The sequence below is a fragment of the Balaenoptera physalus genome (assembly GCF_965194825.1).
Source record: "Balaenoptera physalus genome assembly, chromosome: 16".
Lineage (NCBI taxonomy): Eukaryota > Metazoa > Chordata > Mammalia > Artiodactyla > Balaenopteridae > Balaenoptera > Balaenoptera physalus.
The window spans coordinates 25,234,634-25,246,820 of NC_138898.1; the positions used below are offsets into that span (position 1 = coordinate 25,234,634).

General features: G+C 43.1%; 1 protein-coding gene and 1 long non-coding RNA gene across 6 annotated transcripts in view; both read right to left on the reverse strand.

Moving 5' to 3' along the window:
* Positions 1–12,187, reverse strand: part of LOC309646203 — a 441,930-nt gene that overhangs the window by 159,683 nt on the left and 270,060 nt on the right. The window lies entirely within an intron of this gene.
* RALY (RALY heterogeneous nuclear ribonucleoprotein) overlaps positions 1–12,187 on the reverse strand; it is an 80,569-nt gene that overhangs the window by 33,539 nt on the left and 34,843 nt on the right. For 3 of the 5 annotated variants that reach the window (XM_082432231.1, XM_082432230.1, XM_082432235.1), the window contains exon 2: positions 9,657–9,734. The exons of 1 other annotated variant lie outside the window; for it this stretch is intronic. The gene's annotated coding sequence lies outside the window, so the exon portion shown is untranslated. Of the gene's footprint in view, positions 1–9,656; positions 9,735–12,011; positions 12,127–12,187 lie in introns of those variants that run through there. One more of the 5 variants, XM_082432232.1, reaches the window with a different exon arrangement.

Below are 12,187 nucleotides of genomic sequence, written 5' to 3' on the forward strand. Positions count from 1 at the left end.
TGGATCCCTAAGGTCCCTTCCAATTCTGGCATGCTATGATTAACTTATGGGCTTATGGAACTGGTGAAAATCTCAGAAGTTCAAAGTTCAAGCCTGGGTGAACTTAGGTTTAACCTGTCCTTTTGGCTCCAATTTTTGATATTTGCTTTGCCTCAGAGGGTCTTCAAAAATCATCTCCAAATGTAACAATGACATCCTAACACACAAGTACACACGTGCACAAATAGACAAATATATACCACTTAATTCAAGAATTATTATCGTATACTAGATGTGAAACACAGCATTTCCTTAACCTGGAAAATGAGGCCTTACGCAGTTTAGCCCCAACTTACTTTGATAACTTTAACCCTAACCACACTCCATTCCTGAAATCCTATGCTCTGGCTACAATGGACTGTTTACTCTTCTCTGAGACACACATGTAAGCTTCTGTGCCTTTGCCCTCACTGGTCTCTTTGCTTGGAAGCTACAGACTCCCCTTCTCAACTGCCAAATACTTCATCTTTCACGACTGTCAAATGTCTCATCTTTGAAGTCCAACTCAAATATCAGCTCTTTTCTGAAGCCTTCCTTGATCTCTCAGGCAGTTAGTATCCCCCCCTCCTCCAAGTTCCCAAAGCACTCCACATGCTTCCATTATAGTGATCATCACTGCCACCTACTTACTTTATCTACCTCTTCTCCTTGATCAGCTATGGGCTCCAAAGGCCTTGACCATGTGTTTGCCTTCTCCTTATCCCTAAGGACCTATCTCTGTGCCTGGCACAAATGTTTATCATATTGGATGTTAACATGGTACCACAACTAATAACACTTCTTAACCTTCACTGGCAGACTTGATCAGATAGTTCATCCAACCAAAAGTTGGTTTCCCTCATACTTCTACTCACTAATATGAACTCCTATGGGACTGGAGAAGAAGCTGGAAAGAAAGAGGAGAAATAGTATTTGCAGAGCCTTGAATGTCATGCTAAGGACACTGGATTTTATTCTAGAGGTTTTATGAGCAGGAAAGTGATAGGAATAAGATGTGTATCTTAAAACCTATGGAGAGAAAAAGGAGGTTATATGTCAGGGGCAAAGACTGGAGATGGGGAGACAGGCTAGTTGACAATGAAAAAGTCTCAGTGAGAGAGGATTAATATCTGGCCTTGGATGGTAGCATTGGGGATAAGAAGATGGGCAAAACATTTCAGAGACAAAACCACATAATGAAAGCAGCTGCCTACTTTACCTGAGTAAAACTCTGCTCAAAACAAACTTGCTCCAGGTGGAACTTTGGGATCTCTTTGCATCCAAGATGGCCCTGAGGGTAACCAGAGCAGGGAAAAAGCCTCCATGACTAGGTGAAGGGGAAGAAGCAAGTCTAGGATTCGCAAAGGCCAAGCTCCACGCCAGTGAGTAGGGCTGTAGGAGACAGCTCAAGGTCCTGCTAATAGCTGCTACCTGCAGAAGCTTCAGCAAAGAAGTCGGGTCTGTGCCCTGAGCAGAAAGATGCCCTCCTGACTTGGGAGAGCTCTAGCCAGCTTTACTACCAGAGACTCTGATGATTTTCAGCAGTGCTTTGTTAAGGAAAATTATCCAAAAACTGGAAGTAAGGGAAAAAGACAAACTGTGTGAACTTTTAAAGTCATGTTAGGACATTTTTTTTAGTATGTATCTGAGAGTCATCTGATACTCTTGGAGAATGGAATTTTGTCTGACTTACTGTTCACAACAGTTGGGGCCCAAATATTTTAAAACTCTGCAAAGTTAGAGGTTAACATATAGCAAACTGAGAAGTAGAAAAGATAACATGAAATGTTACATTTTCATTAGGACATTAATCAATTTTGGATCTAATTTAGCAATCTCATTTCAGCAATCCTTTTTCCACTAAGAACATAAATCCAGTTTCTCAGCTATTCTCTTTCTGCTGGTTCCCACACTGAGTTAAACAAAACTTGACACATGCTCACCACATGGATGAGAATTATGCCCTGACATAGCACACACATCCACAGGCCTACCTACCTACCTCACAGGAACCAGATGCCAGGAGGCAAAAGAAGCCTGATATCCAGGCACAGGATGTTAGTGAAGTGAAACAGGTGGTCACTTATGAAATGACATAAAGCTCAGTGAAGCAGAAAGGGCACAAAGCTGAGAGTCAGACCTGCCACTAATTCATTGTGTGACCTTGGGCCTATTACTTACTGCCCCTTGCTGGGCCTCAATTTCACAATTATAAAACGGGTAAGTTGACCTAGGTCAGTGTTGTTTTATAAACTGTGTTCCTGGCAACTCTGCAGGTTTAAGGCAGATGCCTCAGAGCCTGTCTTTGATGAGGGTAAGGGGGAGGCTGGACTGGTGGACTCTGGGCCCACCACTGCCACTTCTAACAGAGCAGCTCTGTTTGAGATGTTTAATTATATGTTTAAATAAAGGGCTCCTCCATAAACTTGATAACTGTTAGTTAAGATCTCTTCCCACTCTGACATCCTAAAATTCCATCATTTTATGGCAAATGATCCTGAGGACAATACAGAGCCAAAAATATCTCCTCTTACCCTATACTTAAAAACGTATCATTAGAAGAGGGTCTCATTAAGAAGGCCCTAGCAGTTGAGTAGGAAGGGCTGAGGAAGGGGACAAGTGGGCAGAGGAGGGCTCAGAAAAGGGCAGAGACTAAAGGCCTGCCCCTTTTGCAAATGAAGATTGAGTGGAACCCAAGGCCAGGGACAGAACCCTTTCAGGGAGGGCTTAGATTCACTGGCCTTATCAAGACTAAGGAGTTGGACTCCAGCCCCTGACTCTGCCACATAAAGGCAGATGCCTTCAGTTTCCTTAAACTAAAATCTCTACAAGTAAGGTGCTTTGTAAACTGAAAAATGATTACAGATTTGAAGACCTATTAGAGCAATCTTATTCTTAAATCTTTCATATTATTCTCCTCTCCTGCCAGGTCCCTGAAGGAGGCTCATCACACTTGAGATGTGTAGACCCTCTCTCTTCCTTCCTTACATTTCAGAGTTGGGCATACAAGGGGCTTATTGCTTGGAATATTCCCCTCATTCAACTTTGAAAATGACAAGTGCACTTCTTACTAGAGAGTCCATGTTCCATGTTGAAGATGGAAACCTGGCCGCTCGCTTAGTGACTGGACCTCTGGGCCACACACGTGGATCCTAGAGAAGTTGGTTTGAGGCAGGAGAGCAGAAGAAACTCATGGGAAAATGCACTGAAGGCATGGAGATATTCCCATTATACTAAAGCCACTGCATACCCCTTCCTGGGCACTCTTGAACACTCTACCCTCCTGGAAGGGCAGAGGCCAGAGGCAGTATGATACTCAGGAAAGAGCTTACTATACTAAATGCATGGGGTCTGTGGAAGCAGGAGGACCTGAGTTCAAAACCCAGCTCTTTCACAGGCTAAGTATATGACCTCTGGCAAATTCATTTACTTCACTGAGCCTCAGCTTTTCCCTCTGGAGCTATTAATAACTTAATGAGTTATAAAGATTAAGGAAGATAATTTTAACTTAAAACACCTATGACAATACCTGGCACATAGTAGGCACTTGATAAATGTGACTTCCATCAACAGGGAAAGGGCAAATAACAAAAGATGACTGAACGTGATTCATATGACAGGTAGGGAGGACTAGGGGATGAACCCCAGTGAGCAGATCAGAGCCGTGAGTGGCTCAGAATGGGAATGGGCTGATTTGGAGAGTCTGTTGTGCTATTCTAAGAGCATCTGGATCCTGTACCAGCCAAAGCAAATCAAACAGGAGTGCTTATGAAGAGCTTGTTTCTAAAACAAGTACGGGCTGTGTTATTGACACACGCCACAGGGGAATTGAGAAGACTGTTGGCAGAGATATTAAGAAAGCTGACATGCTTTCAGTTCCAATCTTTGCTACTACCTACGTATGGGTACAGCTGACCTTGACTCCAGAGGAGAAAACCCTGAACTGAGACACAGGAGACCTAGGTTCTGGTCTGAGCGTGACTCTGAGCAGGCGACATCATCTCTCAGGCCTCAGTTTTTTCTTTCTCCTCCAAATAATAACAATTCTTTACATGCCTACTCTATTATCACTATCCTCATTTTCTATGGATCAGAGAAATTAAGCTAATACAGGCTGGCATCTGAATTCCAGGTCTGCTGTTAAAGCCAGTAGTCTTTCCACTCTATTGCATCATCTCTCAGTGTTAACTGACGGGGTGAAACCAGGTGGACCAAGGCATTTCTGGACTTGAAAATTTTATGATTCTTAGCAGCCTGAAATTGTGGTTTCAAGAGCATTCTAAATACATACTGTAGTGCTAACCTGCTAGTTAAGAAGTCTTCTCCTATAAATGAAATCCTCAACACCAAGGGCAAAAGCTGAGTACAAGCCAACTTGAGAGCCAGAGGAGAGCGGACAATGAAATTTTAGGAAGCCCTGAAGAGGCCCCTGGAGAATACATTGCCTAATTCATTTTACAGATGGGGATATGGAGGCTGCAAAAAGAGAAACAGCTTGACTGGGAAAACCCAGAAAGTGGGTGACAGAGCACAAACTGGGTTCTATGCCTCATGGACTCTCTCATACTTGTTATCTACTCAGTCTCCAACATTCCAGGCCATTCTGATTTCCTCATTGATATTTTTTTTCCAAATGCTGAGTGACAGGCAGGTCACTGCCCCTGCAGCCGACTCCCAAACACTTCTCGTTGTAGGTAATGGCTCTTTCTTTCTGTCTCTGCTGCAGCGTTAAGCAGGACTGAAGCTGAGTCTTCTCTTTTGGCCCCCTCCTCTTTTTTTCCTTTGAACGACAGACCAAGTGCCTTTGGAGGCACAGAACTGGAAGAGACATACCAGCAATTATAGAACAACTTTCTACTTCATTCCCTCTTTTTGGAGCTGAGGAAACTGAGGCCCAGAGATATTAAATGCTTTCCCAAGGTTGAGTTAGTAGAACAGGCTTAAGAGCCTGGGCCACAATATTCACCTTCTACTACAATCTGACACTGAACACAGGGTATCAGAATTTATTTCAACCACTAGTGGTTGAACACCAATCCAGGCCAGGCATTTTTTCATCATCTCCTATTAGCATCAAAATAACTGTATAGGCATTATTGTTCCCATTTTGCAGAGGAGGAAACTACAGCTTGGAGAGGTTAGTCACAAAGGAAATGAATGTCACAGCAAGGATTCAAATCTTTGGCTTTAAAGCTTCCTCTCTTTCCTCAGCAGCATATAGCCTGAGGTTTTTAAGAATATATACAATGGTGGGAAAGATGGAGTTAATTAATCTTCCTAAAGACAAGTTATCCTGTAGATCACTTTGTCTCTTGCCCTATGCACTTAAGTACACTAACTCTTGATATATTATGCTAACTGAGGAGATGGGGAGGGAGACGAAGGTACGGGAGACCAGTAGAGACTCCTAATACAAAATGACAGATAACTCAAAAGCAGCAATTTCTGCTTTTGTGTTAACGTGATCTTTTGTAGGATAGTTTTGGGGCTCTTTTCTGCATCTGCCCCATTAGGTCATAAGTCCCCTTTATTCATGTCCTACTCATCTTATGATTCTGGTATCAAACTTGCTGATGGACCTTGGTTTCCTGATTTATGGTTTCCCAGCTTGGGTTTTTGATCTCTTGGCCTTATTCTTAGGCTCAGATCCCTACCTCTCTGCCACAGTCAACGGCCTTAAAACTGCCCTCTAGGAGCTGTCAGTCACTCTTCTGTCAGGCTTGCTGCTCCAGTGGGACACAAACATGCCTCATGAATACAGGCAAAACTCTTCAACAAAATACTAGTAAACCAAAACCAACACCATACAAAAAGGATTATACACTATAACCAAGTGGGATTTATTCTAGGAATGAGGTTGGTTTAAAATCCAAAAATCAATAACATAGTGCCATGTTAGTAGAATAAAGGATAAAAACTACACAAACAAAATCCAACATCCATCCATAATTAAACCTCTGAGTAAACTAGAAATAGAAGAGAACTTACTTGGCCTGATAAAAGAAGTCTGCCAAAAAACTCTACAGCTAACATCATACTTAATGGTGAAAGACTGAATACTTTCTCCTTAAAATGGGGAACAAGGTAAGAGTGTCTGCTTTCACCAATTCTGTTCAACATTGTACCGGAGGTCCTAGCCGGTAGAGTCATGCAGAGCGATTTTATGGACGTAAAATTATGTCATTCCTCTACTCAAAACTCTCCAGTGGCTTCCTATTTCACTCAGAATAAAGCCCTACATGATCTGAGTCCCTGTCTACCCTTGTGACTTCTTCTCCATAATCCACTCTCCCTATTGCTCACTTCATCTCTAGCTACACTGACCTCCTTTTTTTCCTCAAGACACTAAGCATGCTCCTGTATTAGGGCTTCTGAACTTGCTGAACTCTATGCCTGGAATATTATTCCCCAAGATATACGCATAACTCATACTACTTCAGCTCGTGCATATTTCTGAACAGAGTTTATTTTCTCACAGAAGCCTTCTTTCATCACACAGTCCCTCCCTATTCCCTTACCTTGCTTTATTTTTATTCCTATGTATTCATTTGTTTATCCTCCACTAGAATTTAGGATACAAGAGAGAAAACTATTTTCTTCACTGCTACGTTTCAAACACTTAAAACTGTGCCTGGCACATGGTGGACACTCAATAAATACACACTGAATGAATGGACGTCTTTAAAAAGATATTCATATATAGGAGAATGAATAAAGGCGGGGTTGGGAGGGTGGGAACCACTGTCCCAAGAGTCTGAGAAAGACCAGGGTTTTAGGTCATGGAGAAAGAGCCAATGTAGAATAGAAAAAACTTGGTTCTCTAAAGCCAGATTCTTCTAAGTTCTAAGCTTAGGTCTTCCAGTCACTGCCTGTGTAACCCTCTCTAAGTCTCCGTAATTTATAAAATGAGAATATCACCACCTACCTCCCAAGCTGTTATGAAAATGAAATCAATTTATGTAGAACATTCAATATAGCACCTGATAATATAGTAGATACTACAAATAATTAAACATTCTCTGATACCTCTGTCCCTCAAGAAGAACCTAGAACTACCTTAAAAATTACCTAGCTCCACCTTAGTGAAATGCATAGATGTCTATAGGGCTGTTGTCCCTGAAGTATGACCTTCATACCCATTTTAACTTCTCTTTCTTATCATTCTTCTTTTACCTCTCCCTTACTGTTAGCTTTCAGCTCTCACCTCTAGCTGCTGCTAATATAGCAGCTCCTCCTCCCCTTTTTATACACCGCTCTTAATCTTATGGAGGTTTAGAAACCAGATTGCTAAGCTTGTTACAACAACACGTAAAAATAGGAATAAATTAGTGCTGTGCAAGGTCTTAAGGATGACAATGCTTTGCTACCTTCTTGTTTTTCAGTTGCACTCTGGAAAATTGAGGATGTTAGATAAATAAGATACTATACGGATATCAGTATATTATACAATATTTTACAAAGAATTGGGACTTCCCTAGTAGTCCAGTGGTTAAGACGCTGTGCTTCCACTGCAGGGGACACAGGTTCGATCCCTGGGTCGGGGAACTAAGATCTCACATGCCGCGCAGCTTGGCCAAATATTTTACAAAGAATTGTTCATATTTTAAAATAGTCAGTAGTGGAACTTCTTCACAGGGCAGTTGTCATGAAAACAATAAAAGCCAAGCTTGATGCCCAGGCCATGTAAAGGCCAGAAGTTATAGAACATTAGATTAACCAATACAGAAAGAGAGGACAGGAAGAGTCCGGAGATTCAGAATAGGCGGGAAGGTTGGCCAGTGTGGATTCCAGGAGCATCAGGTTGGAGGACAGATCCCTCTGTGCATCCTCAGGCAGGCAGAGGGAAGAACAGAATGCCCCTTGTTACAGAGTGTGAAGAGAGTAACCTATATCACTGGCCAAGAGAGAGAGAAACGGTGGGAAAACTGGAATGCCCATGGCCTCTGATAAGATATGAGGCTGCAGTACAAGTGCCTTTTTCACTAGCAGCTGGAGGGTGGGGGTTGGGGGAAGGCAGGGAACCTAGGGCCAGAAGAGGAATAGCCCTCCTGTTCTAACATGCTCGGGATGGACTCTTGAAACCAACTATAATATCTGTACTGGCAGTGGCCTTGGAGCCAGGCTGTGTGAGTGCATCTAAAACCTGCACTCTGCAGCCCACATGCTGCAAATCATGGCTGCCAATGCTGCCTGGTTTTGTCTCTGTGCCCTGGAAAGACTGAACTTGTGGAAAGACTGAACTTCCGGTAGGGCCTGCAGAAGGAGAGGAGGAGAAGGGCATGGGAGAAAATTTACAGTGTAAATTTCCAAGGCAAAACCTTCCCTTTTACCGTTGGGGAGTGGGGTGGCAAATAGGTCAGGGACTGAGATGCCAAGGATACTTATAACACTTTCTTCTCACCTTCTCTCACTTCAGTCATGCTGTTCTACAGTTCACAAAGCTTTCCAACTTGCATCTCCCATTTGATTGTCTACAATATCCTGTATGGTTGGTGCACACAAAATAGACGTGTGGGTGCAGTGAGACACTCCAATTTACAAATAGGGAAATGGAGATTATCCAAGGGCAAATACTGAGCGAGAAGATAAAAACCCAGGTTTTCCAACTGCAGCTCAGCTCTCCAGGTCCCCATCTGTGCTGGCCCAAGTGCTTATGGAATCCCACGTGTTACAGATGTTTTCTTCTCCTTCCAGCCATATTTAGCCTTGGCCTCCGCCTGCTTGAAGGTTCTTCCTTTCCCCCTCACTAAAAATCCCATTGCTCAGAAAGGACCCCCAACTCTTGCCTGCCCTGCTGGGCCCTTCAAATAACTAGACCTCCTTCCTGAATCCCTAAGGAGATCTGTTTTCTTGAACTTTATAAGAAAAATCATGATTCCAGGGAGATTAGCATTCCAAGGAAAGCCTGCCAAGGCAGAGAGAACAATGGTATTCATAGTTAGACTGACCTGGGTTCTAATATCAGCTTTACGGATTCCCAGGTGTAAACCTGGGCAAGTTACTTCAGTTTCCTGAGTCTCAATTCTCTCATCTATAAGATGGGGTTTTGTCTAGTTTAAATGGGATCCATAACACTATTGGTTCTTAATATGTTGATTTCCCTTCCTGTTTCACCATCTGCAGTCTTCCTTCTAAGATTCCCTGGACTTCCCTCTTCACACAGCCCCACTCTAATCACTCCGTCCTCACCTCCACTGATGATCACATTCTGCAGGACTGATAATACCACAGGATTTTCTGAAGCTGACTCTGGGCTTGGTAGGTCACAAGCAAGACTGAAATCAGGAAAAGTCTCTAAGGGCTATGAAGTCACATTAAGAGAGCTTATGGGAGAAGGGGTTTAGCTGCCAGGTCCAGAATACCCTCCAGCAGAAAGCAGCTGGCAGAAGCCAGAAGGAATTGAGCATACTTTGCTTTATTCATGGCAAACGATCCCAGCCTGTCTCATGGCAGCTCCAGGAAAGCAAGTTCAATTCTCCTCCCAGTACAAAAGACTGCCTATGACAGTCTCTTAGGCATGGAGTAGGAGAGTAATTATCTGTAAGTTATCTGTCCTAAGGGTAAAAATAAGCCCCAAACTAATTACCTTGTATCTTGGCCCAAGTTTGCCCAGAGTTTACCTAGGCACCCTCACTCACCAGTGGCTGAGCTCAGCCAGCAATTTCCTCTTTTGCGTTACAGGGTCAGCACCAACTGTCTCAGGGAAGAGGGCTCACCTATAACAGAGAGAAATCAGTCAGGGTCTTGCTCAGAACAGGCATGAACTTAGGTCAATGAAGGCATGCAAAGTTCCTGCCCTTACATGTCTTGCATCCTAGCAAAAGATAGGGTAATAATTAAATATATAGTTTCAGGTTGTGCTATAAAGAAAAATAAGCAGAGTCAGGAAAGAAAGAATGACAAGGAGTGAGAATGAGGTCTGTTTTAGATAAATCAGTCAAGGAAGACTTCTCCAAGAAGCAATTGCTAGACAGAGACCTGAATAAAGTAAGGGGGTAAGACCTGCAAAGATCAGAGGGAAGAGTATTTCAGAGAGGGGGAATAAGCGCAAAAGCCCTGAGGCAACAATAGGCAAGAGTAAGCTTGTTATGCTAAAGAACAAGAAAGTCAACATAGAATACAGTGATGGGAAGAATGAGGTTCCTCCAGGCTTCAATAACCTGGAACCCAGCTGGGACAAATTTTCAAGCACTCTGAGATTGATTTCAGGTTTCTCTGCTCACCTCCTCCTCTGTTGGGTAAGGGACAGAGAAACTCCTATATATTACTTGGAATGTGGGGTAGAGAGAAGACAGAGAAACTCCTGTGTATTACTTGGAATGTGGGGTAGAAATGACTGGGGTAAGGAGAACAGTAGCACGTGCCAGGCACTGTTGTAAACCCTTTATTTGTATTAACTCATTTAATCTTTACAAACTCTTGTAAGGCTGGTGTGTTATTACATTTCCCCATTTTACTAATGGGGAAACAGACAGAGAAGTTAAGTAAATTTGCCCCAAGTCACACAGCTAATAGATGGTAGACCTGGGACTTTAACCCTGGAAGTCCAACCTCCAGGGCTTGCCTTCTTAACCACACACTATACCACTTCTCAAAAACAGAAGAAAAAACACAGGAAACGCATTCTCTAGTCCTAGCTGACATGGCTCACAGCCCCCATTTATACCCAAGTCTGAGATCCTCTCCATTTACTTGCAGTCCAAGCTTTTTACTGAATACCAGTTGAATAACTCCAGAGTCCTTCAGCCAGGTGGTTCCAGAGGATACTGTGATCACAAAGCTATGATGATAACCACAACAATAGCCATTTAATAGCCACTAACATTTAATGCACACTTTGAAATAGACTAGGTACTGGGCTAAGCACCTTACATGTACTATTTTATTTCAGAGAAGGAATGACAGTTGCTATAAGGCCTGGGTAGAGGGATCTGTGGCGGGGCTCCACGCCTGGAACAAAGCAGCAAACACAAGGAACTAAAGGATCCCTGTAGGCCAGGGTCAAAGCACAAAGGCAGAGGCACTAATGGGTGGGTGGTAAGAGGAAAGGACTATCAGCACCTCCAATTAACATGTCAACAAACTGAACTCATCTTCCATTTCCCAGTCCCCATGTTTCACCAAATGGTATAACAATTCTCCGAACTACATATATTTTTTAACATCTTTATTGGAGTATAATTGCTTTACAATGTTGTGTTGGTTTCTGCTGTATAACAAGGTGAATCAGCTATATGCATACATATACCCCCATATTCCCTCCCTCTTGCGCCTCCCTCCCACCCTTCCTATCCCACCCCTCTAGGTGGTCACAAAGCACCGAGTTGATCTCCCTGTGCTATGCGGCTGCTTCCCACTAGCTATCTATTTACATTTGGTAGTGTATATATGTCAATGCTACTCTCTCACCAAGTACATATTTGGACTCCAAAATGTTCACTCATGCTCTCCAACCCCTTCTTCCCTCATTCCCACAATTGCCAAGTCCTTGTAGGGTTTTGTTTTTGTTTTTGTTTTCAGTCTAACAGCTCTACATCCAAATCATCTTCTTTATTCCCTACTGTGTCAACTTCCTCTTGGTTCAGGATCTCATTATCTCCTGCCTGCACTGCTGGAATAATTCTTAGAATTTATTGACATTACAAGGACAGGCTGTTACAGCAGCCTCTTCCCTGGTCTCTCTTTCACTAGTCTCCCCCGACCCTTCCTGTTCCAATCTATTGAGCCCACACTGCCAGACTAATGTTCCTAATGCCACTCCCCTGCTCAAAAAAATGTCATGGCTCCCAATCACCTCAGCCTTGCTCTCTAGACTCTCATACCATGGGTCTGGTCATCATCTACCTTACCTCTACTGTGGGCTTTCCAGCTCCCATACCTTTATCCATGTTGTTGCCTCACCTAGAATGCCTCTCTTCATTTGTACATATTCAAATCCTTCTTAATTTTCAAGGCCTAGCAATTCAGTGAAGTTATCCTGAACCCTTTCTTACCTCTCTGTCATGTTCTTGAAACATCTCTGGCTGTGACTACTATCTGGCTCTGGCGTCACCATCCACTAAGGCTTCAGAACACATCCCCTGTTGTTCTTCCTTGTAAAGATTCCTACTGCTTCCAGACAAGGAAAACCTCGTCAGTTAAGATTTCTGTTCCAATTCCTACTACATAC